This window comes from Giraffa tippelskirchi, chromosome 3, assembly GCF_054371585.1.
Source record: "Giraffa tippelskirchi isolate mGirTip1 chromosome 3, T2T-mGirTip1v1.2.pri, whole genome shotgun sequence".
NCBI lineage: Eukaryota > Metazoa > Chordata > Mammalia > Artiodactyla > Giraffidae > Giraffa > Giraffa tippelskirchi.
In genome coordinates this window covers 121,746,836-121,768,634 of record NC_137277.1, presented here as the reverse complement: position 1 = coordinate 121,768,634, position 21,799 = coordinate 121,746,836, and the positions used below count along the sequence as shown (strand labels likewise).

Here is a 21,799-nt window from a genome sequence, read left to right as displayed (position 1 = left end):
ATCAAAGGAAAAATTGAGGATTCGGACACTTGGAAGAATGGGATGAATACACACAAGGGAAACAGTGCCAAGTAGTCAGAACTGGCCTCAAAATCCTTTCACGGTAGCCTCTGTGTCATAATTTGTCCATTACTCCAAGACTGAAATCAATCACTTTGGATTTCCTGAGTTGTTTTTCCCTTGCAGCTCCCAGTATACTCAGGTTAATATTTAGGACCCTGAAGAGAATTAACATCTGTGTGGCTCTGTTTTTTTCTCCTAAACCCTTCCCCACTCCCAGGCTCTCAGGCTTCTTGACTACCTTGATGCATGCATGCTGGGCTGATATTCCTTTCAGCTTTGGGGGCAGATTCCTTCTGGAAGACGGGCCTTCCTTTCTCTGCTCTTTAAACAGGAGGACTGACAGTAGAAGGAAGGATGGCCAGATGGACAGTGAAGCTTACTGGTTTGGAGCACAGCACTTTGAAACTAACTCATATAGATTCTTGAGTGCTCACTTCACATCTTTTCCAGCTCCACATGCAGGAGCATCACAGCCAGACAAGCATACCTCTAAGTCTGTTTCCTTAGCTGCAATAGGCAGATAACAAGAGCATTTCCATTTTTGGATTGTTGGGTGGGCTAAATTGGCAAATGCATGAAAGTCTTTCAAATCCTCAATAAACATTAGCTGTTATTATTACTATATAGACTTATTTCTCAGCTGTTGAAATGTCTTTCTTGTCATTGGAGGCCTTTGATTAACCGGGCAAATGGCTTTCTCCACCATTACCCACAGAAGTGAGGTAAAGGGAAATAGAGCCTTCAATAAAGTGTGAAATGTTCTTACTTCCAATTGTGGGGCAGAAAAGAGACATATGATGAGGAAGGAAAGAGAAGTCATAAAGTTTCTCGTGTGTGCCTTGAAAGCCCCCTCCTGAGTTACAGAGACTCAGATTCGGGGTTGGGAACCCATTTGGTCTTCTTTCCAAGGAGCTCCTTCTATAACCGTATAGGGTAGTCTCATCCTGAACGCTCCTGGGAATGGACAGCCCATTACTCAGAAAGGGAGCCCATTCACTGATGCGTGAGCCTGATTGCTGGACAGCCGTTTCTCCTAGGCACCCACCTGCCCAATTTTCCATCAACTGGGTCTAATTTAGCCAGAGCTCAGCTGGATGAGATGCCACAGGAGGAAGCCAAAGAGAGCGGCAGCCAAAACCATCCTAGGGCTAAAGCGAAACCTGCCTGCCCTTCCTGAAACACTTATTTCTGCAGCCACAGGGATGAGTCTAATGAGAAGCCTCTTTGTTCCATTAGCAAGTTTGAGAGCGGAACCGGGCCAGGTTAGGGTTTCTTTTCATAAAGGAAATTATCTCCCGTTGACGATTTGGGGATTAAGTGACTCAAAAGATTTAGTGCTAGACTTTTTAAGGCCTCCCGAGACTTTCTGGTGTACTTGACAAAAGAAAACGTGGGAAAGCAGTTCATCAAGGGTAAGATTAACCCCCTCTTTGCTTGATATTACATTAGGGGAAAGCCAGGTGAAAATGAATACTTAAAAAATTGTCTGAAGATCCATGCCTAAATGGGTTTCTTTTTAGCAGGTGCCGATGGCTGCCTGGAGAAAACCTTGCTTTCTCATCTAGCTGCCCCTCAAACTCCTCCCTTTCAATCAAAAATGTCAGGGCATTTCCTGGAATCTCTGTCAACTGAGGATGGCTCTGTGGTGGAGCGATTTCTTTTTAAATGGAGGGAACGAAGTCATTTTCAGAGTCATTTAAAAATATCAGGGTGGTATGTTTCAGATATTCTTTTATGTTTTTCCACTCATTGATCCCTGTGGTTAACCAGTTTGGGCATTATCCTCTGGGCTGTGGTTACTCAGGCCACGTTGCCAAGTGCAGCCCTTCTTGTCTCTGATAGCTGCGAAGGGGTAGCTCCTCAGTCTGCCCTGTGATCCCTTTGTGGTTTGGAAACCAGCTCACGTGCAGATAGTTTATTGCTTGTTTGGGGGCAGAGGAGAATGACCTCTTTGGTGACACTCTGAACAACTGTGAACAACTTGAATGAATCCTTTCCACAAATAGCTCCCTATTTGCACATCCAGGTTGCTGAGAACTTTATCTTTGATGATAAATGAGAGGGCATTCCAGCCCCATCTTTAAGCTTCCCGCTAAAGTGATTTAAATTAGGCTCCTCAGGACTGGGTAGGATTTTTCTTCTCTGCCAAGTAAATTTTCACTTCAGAGTTAGGGTTCTGGCAGCTGCTTACTTTTTGGAGGGGGAGATTTTTTTCTGATTCCTTTTCTTGCTACCCCATATGGGGTATGCTGAGGTTTTTTGTCATACTTTGGCAATTGGCCAGGCTAAAAAAAGAGCCACCTTCACACCTTCAACCAAAGACCCTCCCCTAACTTCTGTTACACCTACACTGACACACACACACACCATCATAACCAAGCACCCCAGAAAACCAGCATTTCTGAATTTTTTGATGGCTCAGAAGCACTCCTTTCCCTCTTCTCTGTTGTGCCTGCCCTGTGCCCCACCATCAATTCTAGAAAGGGACAGGCTTGCTTCGGGCACCGCTATGAATTTCTATCTGAGCTTCTGCTTAAAAGTTCAAGTGCTGAGGGTCACTAGACAGACTGCTTGGTCCCAGGTAGGTAAAGACTGTCTCTGCCCTTTTATGCTAAACATTGACATTTGATTAGCCCTCCTTCCAGGTACATCCCATGAGAAATCTCTGGCTTTGTCCTTGAAAGTCTGACTGTAGAGAAGATATTTTTCCTGCCCATTCTCCACCAGCCTAGAGGGTTTTGTTGAACTTTGTTAACTTTCTAAAGTTTGTCCTGTGAAACAAGAAGTTGTTTTCCAAATATGAAAAAAATACACGATTAAGTATTAATATATTTTTTCCGTTTGTACGCTTTATTTTCTCCTCAAAAATACCTGCTTTACCCCCACCGTAAGTCAGAGAAAATCATTTAGAATGCCCTGCTCTCCTGACCTCCAGGAGACTGCACGTGGTCTGTGGTCTCTGGCCCCATGTCTCTGTGCCCTCCGTGGACAGAATGAGCTGTCTCAGATGAACTCTAGAGAAGAAAGAGCTGAAAATGGGGGTGTGCGAGGCATCCATAAGAGTCAGAAATGGACAAAAATAAGCCAATACAGTCAGAATTTCTCTCCCCTGCTCCCCGTCCCACTTAGTAGTGAGTATAGAGTTCCCCTCTTTTGTCTCAGCAGCAGAGGAAGTGGGTTTTTCTGCATGAGCTCTCCCTTCCATCTGTTGCTTGGGGCAGAGGTGTATACACACGTGTCTGTGTTTCTTCACTGGCCAGAGGCAGTGTTGTGGGTCCCATGATCCCCCTGGCCCTGAGTCCCCTTCCAGAGTTTCCACAGAAGCTGAGGCAACCAAAGAATGCCAGGTGTGCCCGTCTGGTGACGAACACCCCCTTTCCCCACCATGAGAGGACTTCAGAGGGTCCCTGGGGTGCTGCTACTCCAGTCCTCCCTGAGAAGACCTGGCTTCTGGAGGCGAAGATTGTGAAGAGCTAAAAGGAATTCTACCCATTTGTCCACTCATCCCACCTACTTGTCTCATCTTTGCGAAGATGATGAAGTATCAAATAGCAGGCTGTGTCCTGGAAACTGGAGGGGATGGGTATCCCTGGGTGTGACAGGGGTTTAAGGAACTAATGGAAAGGTGAGTGGAGACCACACGGAATGTCCCTGACAGACAAAATGCTTTGTGGACTCTAAAGTGCCAGACGACTCTCAGGGCGTAGCTATTATGTTATCCACTTACCTTACATCACTGATAGGAGGACCATACTGGGTCGTGGATGAGGATACTTTGTAAACTGCAGTTATACTGATTAGAAGTTAATTATTATAGAGATAAGATATTTTAATTAAGTCTAGATGGAATGTACGAGGAAGGCCAGTTTCTCCCCGTTCAGGTTTCGTAAATCACTGGAACCAAGTTTCCACCTGAAGACCCCAGCCCTGCTATGAGGGATGGGGAGAGAACAGGATGGTAGAGTCTGCCCCTGGGGTCAAATCAAGGTTGCTGTAAGTCCCCTCATGGTGCAAGCAAGTTTCTTTGGTTCTTCTCCCCTTTCAGATCTGGAACACACACTCTCATGCTGCCAGAATCTGTTCCATAGCATTTTTAATTTTTCCATTTCTTTATTTTTCTTAAATTAATTTTTATTGGAATATGGCTGCTATACAATGTTGTGATAGTTTCTACTATACAGCAAAATGCATCATCCATACATATACATATCTCCTCCCTTTGGGACTTCCTTCCCATTCAGGTCACCACAGTGCATTAAGTAGAGTCCCTGTGTTATACAGTATATTCTCATTTTTATGATTTGCCCTCCCCCGCTTCACCCCCCATCCCCCCACTTCGCCCCCCCACTCCGTCCCCCCCCACTTAGTGGATTCTCTTCCTGTTCTCTCTGGCCCCTTCTGAGCTCCTTTCTTCTATTGCTGAGGCCTCTTCAGTGCCTGTTTCCTTCCCTTCTTTCTTCTTTCCTCCCCCACTTTCTCCCTTCTTTCCTTCTTGTCACAAACTGCTGGGAGTGCCTGTGATGTGCACAGCCCTTCTAGGCAATGGGATAGAAACTAGATAAATAGCATATTCATCTAGGGCTTCCCTGGTGGCTCAGATGGTAAAGAATCCACCTTCAATGTGGGAGATGTGTACTCGATCCCTGGGTTGGGAAGATCCCCTGGAGGAGGGCATGGCAACCCACTCTAGTATTCTTATCTGAAGAATCTCCACCAGCAGAAGAGGCTGGTGGGCTACAGCCCATGGGGTTGCAAAGAGTCGGACACAACTGAGTGACTAAACATACAGTACAAATAGCATATAATCCGTGGTCTCAAGACTCTTAAGTCCAGCATGGGGGATAATATAGACAGAGATAAATGTGACACAAGCCAGAGCAGAATGGACAGTGTAAGTGAAGTAGAAACAAGGTCCAGCAGAGAAGGAGGATGTCTTTCACCCAGGAGATGTATCTAGAGTGGGTAGGATTTTAACTTGGACAGAGTTGGGCAGGAAGGAGGACATTCAGGTTGAAATGAGAAAGCTTAAACAAAATGTTGGAGCCAGGAACAAGGATCAGCCAGTCTGATTGGAATGTAGGTTGGAATTCTCTCTGGAGAGGCACATTGAGGCTAGATCAGAGATGGTTTTATAGGCAAGGCTGAGAGGTCTGGACTTTATAAAACAACAGGGAAACTGTATAGATTTTGAGTTGGTAGATAATATGGTCAGAACCATGCTTTGGAACAATCTGTATGTGGAGTATAGAGTGGGTTGGAAGGAGGAAGCAGAGGTGGATGGCTCAGGTGGGAGGTTGTAAATGTCTGGGCTAGGTGGACAGTGGTGGGAATTGGAAGGAGGCTAGTGAATAAAAGAGATCTTGGGGAACCGGCATCTAGTGACTCATGGATGTGGGGTTAAGGAAGACAGAGGAGCTCAGGGTGATTGGAATTCCAGCTAGGGTATGATGAATAGAGGTCAGGAGAGAAGATGTTAGTGGCGGGGGTGGTGGTGATGCTCTTTAGAGAAAGTCTGAAGGCTTATCCTTTTATGTTTTCAAAGTTTGTGTGTTGGTTGCACCTGCCTTGTGGGCTTTTGTGTGGAACAGGGTGTCTGATTGTATCCTGTTACTGACGTCACCGGGTGACTCCATCTACATGCACATCTCTTTTTTTCTTTTTTTTTAATGTGCACATGGTTAGAAGATAAGTATCAGAGGTGGCAAAACCTGGCACACCAGAAAAAGAAATGTAGATTTCAAGATGCTTCTTATATCCTTATATTTCTGAGGCCTCTGACTGGGTCTGATTTGGAGGTCAGTTTCTGGGGTAGGACACTGCCAGGTCAAAGCTAATCAATATGTAGTCATTGGACACCAATTAGAGGTAGGTATTGTGCTAAGAGTTATGGGAGAAAAGGCAGAAGGAAAGAAGAGGCTGTCCTAGGAAACTTAAATAACTTCAATCAACATCTCTAATGTAGTAACACTTTAATAGTCTATAACTTTTATGGTCACAGGTGAATTTACAGAAGACAAGGAGTTGATGGCATCTGCCCTTCCTTAGACCTGCAGAATCAAAATCACCAGGTTTGAGGCCCAAAGTACAGAAGAAGGAGTCATTCCAAACCAGTGTGCCCCAGGAAAGCTTTGCAGAAGAGATGGAATCCTGTTTGCAGAGAGGCTACAATGCCACATCATTCACCTCCTGGCTGGGCACACTTTTGGGAAGTCCTACCCAAATGCCTGAAGTTAAAATAATTTCAGGCCCCTTTAACTGCAAAAAAAAATCTCTAGCAGACCACTGAAAATAACTTGCTCTAAACTTGTGCCTTTATTTGTAAATTGTGCTGCAGTCGTTTTTAAGGAAAACAGGCACTCTTGCATCCAGACCTTTACTCCTACAATATTATAAGAGTTATTTTGCTGAGTGTTCTGGTCTTCCTTTGTTTGTTTATTTAAATTCTTATCTATTTATTTGGCTGTGCCAGGTCTTAGTTACAGCATGTGGGATCTTTAGTTGCGGCATGTGGAATCTAGTTCCCTGGCCAGAGATTGAACAGCAACTCCTGTTCATTGGGAACACGGAGTCTTAATCACTGGACCACCATGGAAGTCCCCTGGTCTGCCTTTGAGTGTCCAACTTTGGTTCCTGAGTGAGGCTCAAGGCTGGCCCTAGGTATACTTCACTATGGGCAAAGTTGATCTTCAGATCCATTTTCTCTCTTTTTTCTTGACCTCAGGTCACTTTTCTGGCTTTTTGGTTATACACTGGTGGCTCCTTTCAAATACTGCTATTCCATGACTAGATCCTTTTGTGGACATTTACTGTTAGGATGCAAGTGAGTACAGGTGGACAGGCCTGCAATGAATGAAATACAAAATTTATTTGAAAGTTTTCTTGAATCCATAACTTGTTTTGGGGTTTGTGTGTGTATGTGTGTGTTTAAGCATGTTCTCCATCAACAGACACTAAGGGCATGACCAGCTTTCATCTGGTGGCTCATGAAACTTTGTGGTTGTTAAAAGTGATTTTCTGGTTTGGCAGAGAAAAGGCAGCCTGGAGGGAGCAGAGTTTTCGTCTGTACCTGGAGCCTACCCCTGCTTGAACTGCCAGGGAGAGAGCTTGGGAGATAAGCAGAGTGGAATGGGATGGAAGGAATATTTCTCCGTATGCCAGTACCACTTGGCTTGCGGCAGGGAGCTACCAACTAAGAACCAGCCAAGTAAGAAGGCTGTTATTTGGGAAGGAGCTTCCAGGTCCTGGAAATCTATCCCCCATCCTGGGTGGGAATCTCTTACAGAAACTCCTGGAAGGATGTACATCGCATTCTACCCAGGCCCCTACATACTGGGTACTACTACCACAAGGTACTAATTCGACTACTAGGTAAGTTAATTAGAATCACTAAGTAAGTTAATTAGAATCACTGGTATGTAAAATTCAGATCCCTGGGCCTCAACTTTGGCGTTTCTGATATGGTAAGACTGAAATGAGGCCTTTGGTGTTTATATTTTTAAAAAATGCTCTAGGTGATTCTGATATCAGCCAGAGTCAAGACAGAAGACTACTAAGAAAGGACACAAATACCCTAGTATAAGGTTTTTTGTTTGTGAAGTGCTCACTAATGCATGAACAGCGTCATGGTGAGGTTTTGCGGTTTTATTTTTATGCCCCTCTTCTTTCTTCTCACACCCACCCTGGTAGATAGATCCCTATTTCAAAAACGGATGAATTAGGGCCCAGGGAAGTGAAACCAATGTGCTGGCTGGGGACTGACAGTTGGAACCTCAATGTACAAATGAAACTGGGGAACACTGGGTGTGACGAGCTCTTGAGGAGGTATAAACAGTTGTGACCTTGAACCCACCACTGAGACTGGCAAGCATAAAGCAGGCACTTGCCCAGTAGTAGGAGACTGATGCTGCTGAAATCAGGGGAGGGGAAGTGTTCTTTAAGAAGGTTCTGACACACCCAATTCCTCCATCCAACCAGACTACCTTGAGCAAAGGAGATGAATCAGTTTTAGTGCTTGGGCTCTGGAGTTAAATGATGTGAATTTACTAATCAAGAGATTCTGGGCAAATTACCTGATGTTTTGGGACCTTGGTTTCCTCATTAAAATGATGATAGTGCAAAGTAGCGCCTACCTCTTGCTCATGAGCCCAGCCATCAACATCAACCTGTGACACACCTGCCCTGTGCTGGACCTGGGCTGAGGATACCATTCTCTAGCAGCCAATAGAAACCCATGTTGAGGATGTGGGAGAAGGAGGAGAAGGGCATCAGAAGCTCACATCATTCTTTATGTGAAGGAGTGTAGGACCAGGGAAGCAAATGTTTACATGTTCTCTGTTGCACCCCATAACAGGGGCACCTCGCTGGGTGCCTCCAGAGGCTGGTGGGGATCAGGAAGATGGCAACCCCCATTTCTTATGGCTGCTCCAGCGTGTGGGTGACAACATGCTGCTTCTAAGGCAACAGCTCATCCCAACATCTCCTACCTGGTCCTTGAGGGGTGAATCTCTCGTTAGGAGTGTGTGTGTGCTGAGTTGCTCCAGTCATGTTCAACTCTTTGTGACCCCATGGACTGTAGCCCGCCAGGCTCCCCTGTCCATGGGATTCTCTAGGCAAGAATACTGGAGTGGGTTGCCATGTCTTCCTCCAGGGGATCTTCCTGACCCATGGACTGAACCTGTGTCTCTTATGTCTCCTATATTGGTAGGCGGGTTCTTTACCACTAATACCAGCTTGGAGGTTGGTCACATGGATCCCATGGAACACAGAACTTGGGTTGAAATGCCACTTAGAAATTCATATCTGCTTGCAGATGGACCTCAAGAGTGGGATGGCTTCCCTAGTGAGGCCAATCGTGTTAACTATCTGCATCCATGTGGGGTCGTCATTGCCTTCCATGCAATGACATCTCAGACCACAGGACTGTTTAGGTCTCTAAACCAAGAACCTCCAGGTGACCTGGGGAGAGGCAGAACTATTATGAACCTGTTTAAGGCTCTTCTTTAGAGATGAGTCAGACTTTTCTACTTAGTCTGCTCTAGGTTGGAGTTGATATCACCAGCAACAGTCCAGGACTGCCTAACAGCTGGGCGTCCATAGCAATATGCTTTCTCTCTCCTCCAGCCTCTCATTGTCCTGGCATTTCCTCCAAGTTAATGTCTTGCTAGAATGGCATGAGTTGACAGAATATCTGCAGGGTTTTACGTAGTATATGGCTGCCCACAAGGTAATGCTTCAGCCTTGGACGTTGGGAAGGGGCATATTTAATATCCTTAATCCCACTGTTTTAGGACTCTTTGTTCCTCCTTCACACCCCCCTTTCCCAGACAAACTATTTTGCTCTTTAATTTTGATCATTCTGGGGATGAGCCATGAAGAGAGCAGAAACCGAGCCCTCTCTGCCGTTGATAATTATAGTTCTTCTTCTCGGAACTCCTTTCTTTTCGTAAATGCCTACCAGGTGCCCCCAAGTGAAAGATGATACTCAGTTTGTTTGGTAAAGGCATCCAGATAAGAGGACTCAGAACCATCAGCTCCCCAGAGAAGTGGTTTCCTCAGTCCCTGTTACCACATTAAATGTTCATCCTGGCTCACTAGCTGAATGAGTCAGTGGTCCTTTCAGAATTTCAGAATTCCCTTTAGCACAGTGTTTCAAAGAAATCTGTGACTGACATTGCAATTCGTTGTGTTTTCTCACTGCAGCTGACTATTTTGCATTTTCCTAAGGTGAAACTCAGCCTGTCTTTTCAGATGTTCAACGCTTAAAAATTGAGAAGGGAGGAAAACACCAGCTACCAAAGGGAAGCACGAAAGCTTTCTTTGCAAGTGTAGGAAAAATGCTTCTCAAAATCAGATTCTAAAACTGAGCTAAGTAGTTTGCTGTGCACAGCTTTCTCCCGGTTTGAGTTTTCCCTAATTCTCTTCTTTTTAAAGAGCAACACATCTTCCTTCTGGTCAGTCACCATCATGCATTTAGCCTCCCTGACCACCCCAGAATCTGGCCTTATCTGACTTACCCAACAGCACCTCCCTGGTCCTCTTCATCTAGGATGACTACTCCATCCCTGAGCGTGTCCTCACTGACTTCTCACCAGCATAGATTGGGGTGGTTTTTCTATGGGGAAGGTGTTATCCATCCATTGCTGGACCCCCTTCTGCACTGATTCACATCCCTCCTATTTTTAGAGCCTATTTCCAATCCCATTTGATGACTAAAAGGTTGTCAATTGACATTCAGTTTCTTTCTTCCCTAGACATTTACTAAGCACCATCTATGTTCCAGGCACTCGACATGGGAATACCCAAGGCTGACCAGGAATTTGTTCTCAGAGGGCTCACAGGGACCTAGACAAGTGCACAGGAACTTAGAATCCAGTCTGAACCAAACCCAGGAAGGCTTCCTGAAAGAGGCAATCTCAAAGTGAAGACAAAAGCACATTTTGAATGGATGAATAATAAGGTCCTAATATATAGCACAGGGAACTATATTCAATATCCTGTGATAAACCATAATGGAAAAGAATGTTAATAGAAGAATATATAAAAATGAATACAAAACCATTATGTCAACAGAGTGAAGAGAGTAAAGAAGAGAGCATTTTGCTTTTCATTATCTGAGATGCTATTGAGCACCTCCTACCCTACTTTGCATTCATCTGTATTGTTTCTATGCCTAATGTGTGTATGTTGTTACCTTCAAGATTTTATGACTTCTTGAGGGCAAGAGTCTATGGTATGAAAAATGGGACAGATGAACCTATTTGTAGGAGAAGAATAGAAATGCATCGAAAATAGATGTGTGGACTTGGGGCGGGGGGTGGGGTGGGATGAATTAGAAGATTGGGATTGACATGTATACAATACCTGCTGTGCAGTGCTCTGTGATGACCTCGAGGAGTGGGATGGGGGGATGATGAGAGGGAAGTCCTAGAGGGAGGGGATATATGTATACATATAATAGGTTGACATTGTCGTACGGCAGAAACTAACACAACATTGTAAAGCAACTATAGTGAAAGTGAAAGTTGTTTAGTCATGTCTGACTTTTTTGTGACCCCATGGGCTATATATAGTCCATGGAATTCTCCAGGCCAGAATACTGGAGTGGGTAGCCTTTCCCTTCTCCAGGGGATCTTCCCAATGGAGGGATCAAACCCAGGTCTCCTGCATTGCAGGCAGATTCTTTACCAGCTGGGCCACCAGGGAAGCCCAAGAATACTGGAGTGGGTAGCCTATCCCTTCTCCAACAGATATTCCTGACCCAGGAATCAAACTGGGGGCTCTTTCATTGCAGGTGGATTCTTTACCAGCTGAGCTACCAAGGAAGGCCCAAAGGAACTATACCCCAATTTTGAAAAAAGAAGTCTATGGTATGTTGTCACTTATCCTTTTTGGGGTTTAGCACAATGCTGAATACTTGGCAAGTGTGGAAAGTAGCATATATTATGCCTACTCTGTGCCCACCAAGTTGTGTGCAGGTGGTTGTTTAAGTTACTATGTTATGGAAAGAAATCCGAGGTAGTGTGTCTAGCACAACACTTGCAGCTTGGAAATCAGGATGCTGAGTAGTTGTGTGAGTTTGGTTGAATCTCTAAATTTCCTATGGGCCTGGATTTCTTCATCTGTGGAATGAAGAGATTCCACTCCGGTGTCTTCCTGCTCTGTGATCTGCTTTTGCCTGTGGCCTCTCGGGGCAATCTTGTTGTCATTGAATCAGTGCGAAGACAACTGCAAAAGACAGTTCAGGAAACCCAATGTGGAAATGAAACCACAACTTAGCACTGTGCTAAGGAAGCACTGAAGCACCCAGGAAAGGATGCCCCTGAGAAATGACCCCAACATGGGATCAGTGCCTCCCTCCTCTTCTCTGTGCCTAATGCTGGACATGCTCAGCATGAGCTGCCAACCAGGGAGGAACAGTGTTTGCATGGGTTTTGTTCTGTGGGGCCAGTGGAGCATCAACACCTGCGGTCTTGTAACCTAGGCTACAGAAATAGCAAGTGCGTGCACAGAAGGTGAGTTGATGAGATAGACGGCACTGGGTACTGACGCTGACAGCAGAGCTTTGGTGCGAAAAACACCTAGTTGAGGACATCATGTACTAATTCAAGGGCTGGCCCCCCTTCTCTCTCTCTCAAACTTTTCAAAACAGGAAGAAAAAGTTTTGTTAACTGCAGACACCAATAACATATGTCCTTCTAGAGAAATCTTTCTGGAAGCCATCCAAGAGAGCTACCTTCACTAAGGGGATGCTAATCACATTTTTTTTTTTTTTCCTCTTTACTTTGAACTTGTGGTAGCGTTTTGGAAGGTTGGCACAAGGCCATCTGAAACCACACTGGGGTGTTAGGTAATCATGCTCTCATTAAAATGCTGCTCTGTGGTTTAATTTTCAACGGTTTAGTTGCAGCTTGGAAACACACATACTATATTTTTGAGGCAAAGAGAGACTTTGTTTACAGGCAAAAAGGCGGGAAGATGGGCTGCCTGTAAAGTACTTCCTTGTGGGTTTCCAGAAAAAGAGCAGCCTCCGTCATTCTAGAGAAAGCAAACTGAGTGTGAGTGTAGCAGTTACAGGGTTTTCTAGAGATTGATGACATTTAATTGACCTTGGGGACAAATATCTTAAAGCATCCTAAGACAGTTAAGATTGAAAGTATCAAGTAGTTTCTCGTAACCATTTGTCCACGTAATCACTGAGTTGAGCACTTCCATTGAATGTCTAGCAAACAGTAGGCGCTGGATTAGGCCCTGAGGACCCAGAGATAGAAGCCACTGCCCATAAGGATGTCACCAACAGCTGGGGTGCACGGAGTACCTGGGCACGCAGCACAGTAGGGCGAGTGAGTTCTGTCTCTTCTCATCCTCGTGCATGCAGGCTGAGTTGCTTCAGTCATGTCTGACTCTTTGTGGTCCCATGGAGTGTAGCCCGCCAGGCTCCTCTGTCCGTGGGATTCTCAGGCAAGAATACTAGAGTGGGTTGCCATACCCTCCGTCAGCAGATCTTCCTGACCTATGGACTGCACTCCAGTCTTCTGAGGCTCCTGCATTGCAGGCACATTCTTTACTGCTGAGAAGTAAAGAGGGCTTACTGAGGAAGCCCTCTTCTCATCATAACCTCTGAGGAATTCCCGCTTGGGGCCCTTTGAATTTTATCAGTAAAGACAGCAAACTCAGGCCTAGGGTTCTCTTTTTATTTTTTTCCTTAAGAGGATAATTAAGCCTCCAAATGGTCCCATTAGTCAGTCTTCTAGGAATTGCCTCCAACTCCTCCCTTCTCCGTGCTGCCAACCTGTTCCCACCTGACCGACTCCGGCTCTGTGACCTCGACTGGTCCTTGACTCGGCCACTTTGGTCTGCTATTTACACATTCCCAGCGATTAGACTCTTGGCTTCCTTTCTGTTTCTTCCATTTGACTCTTGGCTTCCCTGAGGCCTTAGAGAAACTGGGCTGGCCCCTGTGATATGTTTTCAGAGACATAGGCAGAAAAGTGCCCGAGATGCTATCCACATATGATGAAGATGGCCCCAGGAAAACTGGACAGACTGGTTCGACTCTTGGTCTGACTCAAACATTTCAGACCAGACCTCTCCCAGTAATCTTAGGTGAAAACTCTACCCTTTTCAGAAATGGGTGAAAAAGAAATTCATCTTTGGGTTTTTTTTCCCTCTCCAACTTTCTTCTTCTTTCCTTCCCGTCTGCTCTCATGCTTTTAAACCCTTTCTCTTTCTCTCTCTTTGGTTTGGCAGTGTTATTGTATGCATATTAGTGGAGAAAGTTGCTGCTACTGCTACTGCTGCTGCTAAGTCGCTTCAGTCGTGTCCGACTCTGTGCGACCCCACAGACGGCAGCTCACCAGGCTCCGCCGTCCCTAGGATTCTCCGGGCAAGAATACTGGAGTGGGTTGCCATTTCCTTCTCCAGTGCATGAAAGGGAAAAGTGAAAGTGAAGTCGCTCAGTCGTGTCCGACCCTTAGCGACCCCATGGACTGTAGCCTACCAGGCTCCTCCGTCCATGGGATTTTCCAGGCAAGAGTACTGGGGTGGGGTGCCATTGCCTTCTCCGGAGAAAGTTGCACAGTTACTTTTGGCATTTATTTTGAGGGATTCAGGTTTTCACAAAGCACTTATCACTGGTTGAAATTCAGAAATGCCTTGTTTTTCCTCTTTCAATTTTTAAATACTTGACTTATTTGAGACACTCAGCAGGGGTCTTTAAACACTTTTAAGAATCATTGTGAAAGTTTTGGATTTAATCAAAACCCCTCTCATTGGTGAACATTTTTGAGACAAGTCAAATTTTCTGACATTTCACTGGAGATATTTTATATGCCCCAAAAAGTAAGTTTGGAGTGAACTGGACTGATTTCATGTTAGTTTCTCAAAACATTGAGATTAAAGCAGGTAAAAATCAGTGTGGTTTTTTTCGTGAGGGTTTCACTTTGACTTTCAGCCTTGAATCTGATAGTTTGATGAACCAGAATGCAAAGTGAAACTTGGGAGTGTGAGTGCTTATCACAGCATGCAGACTTCTATGAATGGGAGCTGAGTTCCCGTAGAGTTTCTTATCAGGATTTACCGTTTGTAAGATGTCACCTTCTACTCTTCACAGAAAACATGGTCCCTTACCTTGAAAGGAACTTACTTAAAAATTAGATGTATTGTCAACCAACCATTTAGCAAGGTATTTTCTAGTTCTTGTCTTTAAAGTTCTGTGTTCATTGTTGTTTAGTGGCTCAGTTGTGTCCAATTCTTTGCAAGCCCATGGACTGTAGCCCGCCAGGCTCCTCTGCCCATGGGGTTTCCCAGGCAAAAATACTGCAGTGGGTTGCCATACCCTTCTCCTAGGGATCTTCCCGACCCAGGGATCAAACCCATGTCTTCTTCATTGGCAGGGGGATTCTTTACCACGCATATGGACTATTTTATTTAAACCAGAGGGGCTGAGACTTCCCTGGTGGTCCAGAGGTTAAGAATCTGCCTTCCAATGCAGAGGACACGACTTCGATCCCTAGCTGGGGATACCACAGGCCACGGGGCGACTAAGCCCAAGTGTTGCAACTAAAGCTTGTGCACCACAACCAAGAAGAGCCTGAGTGCTTCAAAGAAGACCCAGTGCAGCCAAAACTGAAAACAAAAGGCAAAAACAGAAAATCAGAGGTGCCATCTTTGGACAGTAGGTTGCAAGACCTTAGACCTTCCTGCCCTGTCATCTGGAAGGTTGGAAGAAGGAGATTGTGAAAGGCTAGTGCTCTGCCTAGCTTTATTACCATGTTTGGATAAAGTGTCCCCCTGCCCACCTCCCTTTACTGCTCTCAACCTCCTTAGGGTGTGGCAGCTCTGGAAAGCAATGAAAAGGACAGAGAATGTGGAGGGGAGACCCTGAGACACTGAAAATGCATTTTTCTGTCTTCCCATTTTTGAGTCCTTGGGCTTAAGGAAATCAATAAAATAGCGTAATGGAAGCCCACCCAGCATGTTGCTCTTGAGTGTTTGTTCAGTGTCTCGAATGCTAAATACACTCAGACTCCTGAAAGTTTTGTGTAAAAAGTGGAGAATGTACAGGTACAGAGAAACTTTTTTCATAATAGTTTAACCAGATTTTGTGTTCAAGGTAGATGTCTGAGTATTTGCCTGTGAAATGAAAAGTGGCTTTTAGGTCCTAAAATCCCACTGAATACCTGAGTTGGAATGGGGCTCTATCAACTCTCCCCTTCACCCCAGTTGCTTGCTTACAGTTGTTAAAGTTTAGCCTAGGAGGGATCAGAATCAGCAATCTAATGGCAAGGTACTATTGTGCTGTCTCCCTGAGAGAGTTTACACATGTTCAGAATTTCAGATGTGATTGACAGAGGAGTGTGTGTGAATCAAACCCCTTGTTCTGTTTTGCACAAAGAATCCTTTCCCTTTGAAATCCAAGAAGGTCTCTGCTTCAGACCTGTGGAGGGAATTAGGTAGCAAATAACCATGAATATTTTCTAAAAATCCACTGAAAGTTTAATTGATGGAGCATTTATGGAGCACTTAGGAATTTTAGGATGACTTTCTTAACCTTAACCTATCTTCCAAATGCAGCCACCTAATACTAAGAAGTCACATTTTCTTCTCTAAATCCTCTGATCTGAACTTGGTTATTATTTAAACTTTAAATAAATGTACTTGTATCTAATTAGATGTTATTAAGAGAAAACTGACCCAGTGATCAAAAGTTTTCTTTCTTTCCTGATAATAATTTGGACCAAAATTCTGCATAGAAGTTAGTGACTCTGTGACAAAGATTTTGTGTTTGGCTTTCAGAAATGGTTGTGCAAATATTCAGTCTGAAAGCCCTTTTAATGGCCCAAGATGGAGGAGTTGACAATCAGGAAAAGCCAGGTGGACCTGAGCTGGGATGAGTGGTTTCTTGGCAGGGAGCCCATTTCTCATGATGAAAGCTGGGAAAATTTGCTTGGGGAGAGTAATCCAATGATATGAAAGGATTAGGCAGGCTTACATTTAGCGAACTGTAAACCATGAATCTGAATGGTGCACCTTGTCCCCATGCAGACAGCTGCTTTGCTTGTAAAATAGAGTAACCAAAATTAAATAAGAGGAGAAACTAAAGAGAGAGAGAGAGTGAATCGAAGGAAGCACCGGGTATTTCAAAATGATATTGCACACATACAAACTGAGTGTGTCAGCCGTAATTCCTGGTCAGTACTAACAGAAGACTCACTTCAGTAGAAAACAGCTCCCCAATATCACTCAAACTTCTATCACCTTGAACCTGCACAGACTCCAAGTTCACCTTCCACCTCTGGCTCCTATTGGTCCAGCTGCTTAATTATCTCACCTCTTAATACTTAGCTATTAGTGACACTAATTAAAACCTGCCTTGCCCTCAGATGTATTATGAAGCTGTTTGTAAAATGCTGTGAAAGCAAATTGCTCCAAGAGCTATTAATTCTGGTAAAGGCCATGTCAGCTTCAGTTATGTGCTCATAAATGCAAACCCAACTGGTCAATAATCTCCAGGGATGGTCTAAATTGCACAGCTGGCTTTTTAGAAAATGTGTGTGGAGGAACATGAAAAGATTGCTGAAAATGCCTAAGTAAGGTTAGATAATAAATGGAATTGTACTGGGCAGGGGGAGGGAAGAACAAAGAGGTTATTATTGGGCATCAGATATATACTGTCTTGTACAAAGGGGCGATTTAGCTTGGTTTCATAAGGTATTTGGGAGCAGGTTAGTGAAATATGGAGTCAGTACAAAGCATAATAAGATGGATGAAACAAGTTCTCAGCAGTGCCTGCTCCAGGTCCTTTTCTTTGCTGGCTGTCATCCTGTCATTACCATCTGGAATAACCAAGGATATGATGTTGGAAGATGACTTTCAATCACCAGTTTGTTGGGTCTGTGGATTTTAACCTTAGGACTTGTTCTCCAGAATGCTGTTTCACAAAATATAAACATCTGTATATGTATCTATAAACCTTACTTAAACTTTCAAATAGATAACAAAACAACCTCACTAGTATGCATGTCTTTCTCTTATGATGGATGCATAGGTACATGATGGATAAATAGATGGATGGATGAATGAATGGATAGATAAGTGAGAGCTTCATTCATTCACTTACTCAGCAAATATTTAGTAAGTCTGTACAATGTGCCTGGCATCATTCTAGGTAATAAGGGTGCAGAAGTGAAAAGACAAGGTCCTTGTACTCAGTGAACTTAAATTTTAGTCAAGACAACATGCTACAAACAAATAGATACATGATAATGACAATGAGGAGTTATGAAGATAATAAAACAGGATGATATAATAAAAATGAAAAGAATAATTAGATAAACTTACAGCACCGCCCCCCAGGGGTTCAGGTAACTTAGTGTTGTGGTTTCAGACTTGATTTTAACACCAGGATCTGTATCTTTTCAATTGAAAATGCATGTCCTTTGGGGTAACCTCTATATTAAATAGAGGTAAAAGCGTATCTGCTGTAGTTGAAGGCTGTTTGTGTGTTTTTGTGTGCACATGTGTACACATGCACATGCTTGCATTTATGGAACTGTCAAACTGTCTATGGGGTCGCACAGAGTTGGAAACAACTGAAGTGACTTAGCAGCAGCAGCAGCAGACCCCTATCTGCCAATATAGGTAAATTACAGTAAATAGACTACAAATTGTCTTCATTATAAAATAAAAAAATAAAACAATATCAAATGATAAATCAAATGATAATTGTCTCATTGGGCTGAGATGGATGATGTTGCTGGCAACCTCCCCTTAAGACATCTATAATTTGTTTGTATCAACCTCTTGAGTCATTGATCTAAGCTGCACCAAGTCAGTTTCTTTACTTACTCTGCTTTTTTCATCTTTTCTTATATTTTAATTTTGTTTCCTATTTTATTAAATAAGAAAACCCTGTCTTACAATTATGAAAATTTGGGGAAAGGCACATGTATTTGCCTCTGGACATTTCAGTCATACACAGACTCAGTAATTATGATGCAGGCTCTCTCTGAAGACTGCCTCTGATGTTTGTCAGATGCTCAGTGCATGAGCTTACCACACTCAAATGTAGACAGTTGGAGGTTGCACATCAGGAGATAACAGCAAACAGATCCCTAGTCTATTCTTGGGTTTCATTGGGCTCTGAAAACTATTTATGTCTTATTGCCATATTCAGGTGTGTTTTTAAATATATAAAATAATGCATAATAGTTTTTGTTTTCCAATGAGTGAGGAAAGCCATTAAATGCTGGCAACAAATCAGCTTTTTTTTTTTTCATTTTCGAACTCTTTATGCCATGGTTCAGTCTTAAAAATATCTAGATGCCTTATCCTTCACATGACCATGCAGGATCAGGCAGTCCAAAATAGGGACTGTATCAATGAGATATGTTCTGTAGCAAGTCACTTGAAATCATAGAAATGGTCATGAAGAAATTACTGCTTATTTTTAGATATTTATTTTACTTTTACAAAACAACAATTTTATTTGTTTTACTTTTACTTTATTTAAATTATTCCTCCCGCCCCTCCCCATGCTTCCCCACCCCTTGCCTTTGGCAACAATCAATCTGTCCTCTCTATTTATGAGCTTGGCTTAAATTTTTTTTTTAATTTTTTTTTTTTTTTAGATTCCACCTATAAGAGAAATCATATAGTATTTGTCTCTCTCTCTCTGCCTTATTTCACTTAGCATAATGTCCTCAAGGTCCATCCATGAAGAAATTACTTTTATCGCATCTCTCATTTCAAAATCTTCTTCCTCATGAATAATCAACATTACCTATCAGTGATTAGTATCTATCAGTGACTATCAGTGTCTATCAGTATCTGTTAGTGGTATTATCTATCTGTGACCACAATTTCATCATGTTTCCAGTTTTCACCATTTCCTCTGTTGTGGGCTTTATAATGTCCACCACCCAGGTCCCCCTCCAGGAATGACAGACTTGTTCCCCATTCCCCACCCCTCCCAGTTCCTGGGAGTATGACTGGAAGAGTGCTCTCAGCCGGCAGCCCTCTTTGAGGATGCTTCTGCTAAAGTAAAAGGCCCAATTCAAGGTCCTGTCTCCTTCCAGGAGCTGACAGATCAGTGAGGGGATAGACAGGCCCCACCACCCACCTCACCTTCAACTTGAGACAACTTTGAAAGGTTGTCCCAGCCTCAGAACTCTCCATGGGGTGGGCATAGGACTGGATCACAGCTCAAATTCTCCCTCCTTCATCCTGCTTTCTTTCTCTATTTTTTATTGGTATTGATTCTAAGAGTAAGTCCTAATAAATGTCCTGTATGTTAACATCTCTCTCAAATCTGTTTCCTGGAGAATCAAACCTGTGATAGCTGATGCCAGAAGAGGTAGGAGGAAGCAGACACGGGGATGGGAGTTTGAGTCTAGAGCACATGCTGCCTGATGGCAATGAGGACCTCATCACTGGTGACAGGTGGAGCATAGAAAGGCCCTGGCTCAGTGTGGCAACTCTTACCGTGGTTAACTGCAATCATACCTGGATGGGAGACTGTGATAGCTCGTGCAGTATATTAGGCTTTAGAGCAATATGTGGGAAATGGTAACTTTAACGACAGTGAAGTTTTGTGGCTATAAGTAACTCCATTTGGGAAAAAGAACTTAAGTCTGAGAGTGATTAACTGGCAGTTAAAAATATAAGTGTGAATCCAGAGGGCCTCCTTGGTAGCACATGAAAGGCCTTCATCATCTTCAGCAGGAGAGAAAGCTGAGGTTCAGGTCCAAAATTTAATTGTAAGAGTAACTGAGCTCTAAATGAGAGTCTCTTGAGAGTCCCTTGGTTAGCAAGGAGGACAATCCAGTCAATCCTAAAGGAAATCAGCCCTGAATATTAATTGGAAGGACTGAATCTGAAGCTGAATCTGAAGCTCCAATACTTTGGCCACCTGATGCAAAGAGCTGACTCATTGGATAAGACCCTGATGCTGGGAAAGATTGAGGACAGGAGGAGAAGGGGATGACAGAGGATAAGATGGTTGGATGACATCACTGACTCGATAGACATGAGTTTAAGCAAACTCCAGAAGATAGTGCAGGATAGAGAAGCCTGGTGAGCTGCAGTCCATGGGGCAGCACAGAGTCAGACACAACTTTGCTACTGAATGACAAACAGAAAGTTAAACTTCCCAAGGTTATAAGGTTGAGGCCTTGGTTGGGAAAGAATAAGATAGGGGGTGGGGGCATCTGGGTTCCTGCATCCAAATATCTTGACTCTGGGATTCAGACCCTCTGAATCTGCACTGGTGGCATATCTCCTTGCAAGCACTGATGCTTCCCACTTGCCTGAAGAGGATGCAGAGACAACATGCATCTCTTTCTTCCTCTTTTTCTTTTCTGTCCATTAAGCCAGTGTCTAGGGCTCAGTCACAATGTAACCCAGCTGAGGACGTGAGGGGCCTGCCCAGGGAGGGAGCTGCAGGACCTAGTCAACTTGTAACCAGCGGAAACCAAGGAGAGAATTGGATTCTGAGGGTACAGTGCTGGGGAGGGGGCAGAACATACATTCGATAAATGAGAGTTTATTGACATGAGAGCACTCTTCTGAGATACAGGATTTAATACGCTGGTGAAGATACCTAGGAAATGGTACAGACATGCTGCTGGGATGGCTCTTAGATACATGAGGAGAGTGGTGATCTACACTAACTGAAGCAGAAATTACAGAATTGCTGTGGAAGAAGCAAAGGCTTCTTGGTGGAAGAAGAAAAGGCTGAGAAGTGGTCACATGATAGTAGATATACTGCCTGAGGGTAAAAACTCCACAAGATGGTTATGTTCTTTGGAGGAGCCAAGAGGACACACCACTGAGCAAAGCAATAAGGAATGTGTTGTAGAGAGGGCACCAGTGTTACTTAGAAGCTCAGTGGTGCTTGTGTTCTGTATTCTAGGCCTGACAGAGGAGATGCTGTTACAGAACTGGTTTCACAGATGATACAAGGGTCAAAGGAACCCCAAACATTAGAGCCCATTGGCACTGTGTTACTGTTAGCAGCCAGGTGGGGACAATTACCATGAGCATCGAGATTGAATGGCATCTAAGGGGGCCTCACCTACAGACTGCTCTAATGATAGTTAACCAAGCTCGGTTTTCCTAGGGGCAAAATAGATGGGCAACTCATAACTGTACTGCTTTAAAGAAATCATGGGTGGATGATCAGGAGGCTGAGAGTCATTGTTCCAGTAAAAATTCACGATCCCTTGCCCGGTTTCGAATG

The 21,799-nt window shown here is 43.9% G+C and overlaps 1 protein-coding gene across 1 annotated transcript in view; it reads left to right on the top strand.

Annotated features, from left to right (window-relative positions):
- The window catches only part of THSD7B (thrombospondin type 1 domain containing 7B), a 1,641,422-nt gene that overhangs the window by 6,054 nt on the left and 1,613,569 nt on the right, over nt 1-21,799 (top strand). Inside the window, exon 3 of the mRNA XM_081579094.1 lies at nt 11,354-11,429. The gene's annotated coding sequence lies outside the window, so the exon portion shown is untranslated. The remainder of the gene's footprint in view (nt 1-11,353; nt 11,430-21,799) is intronic.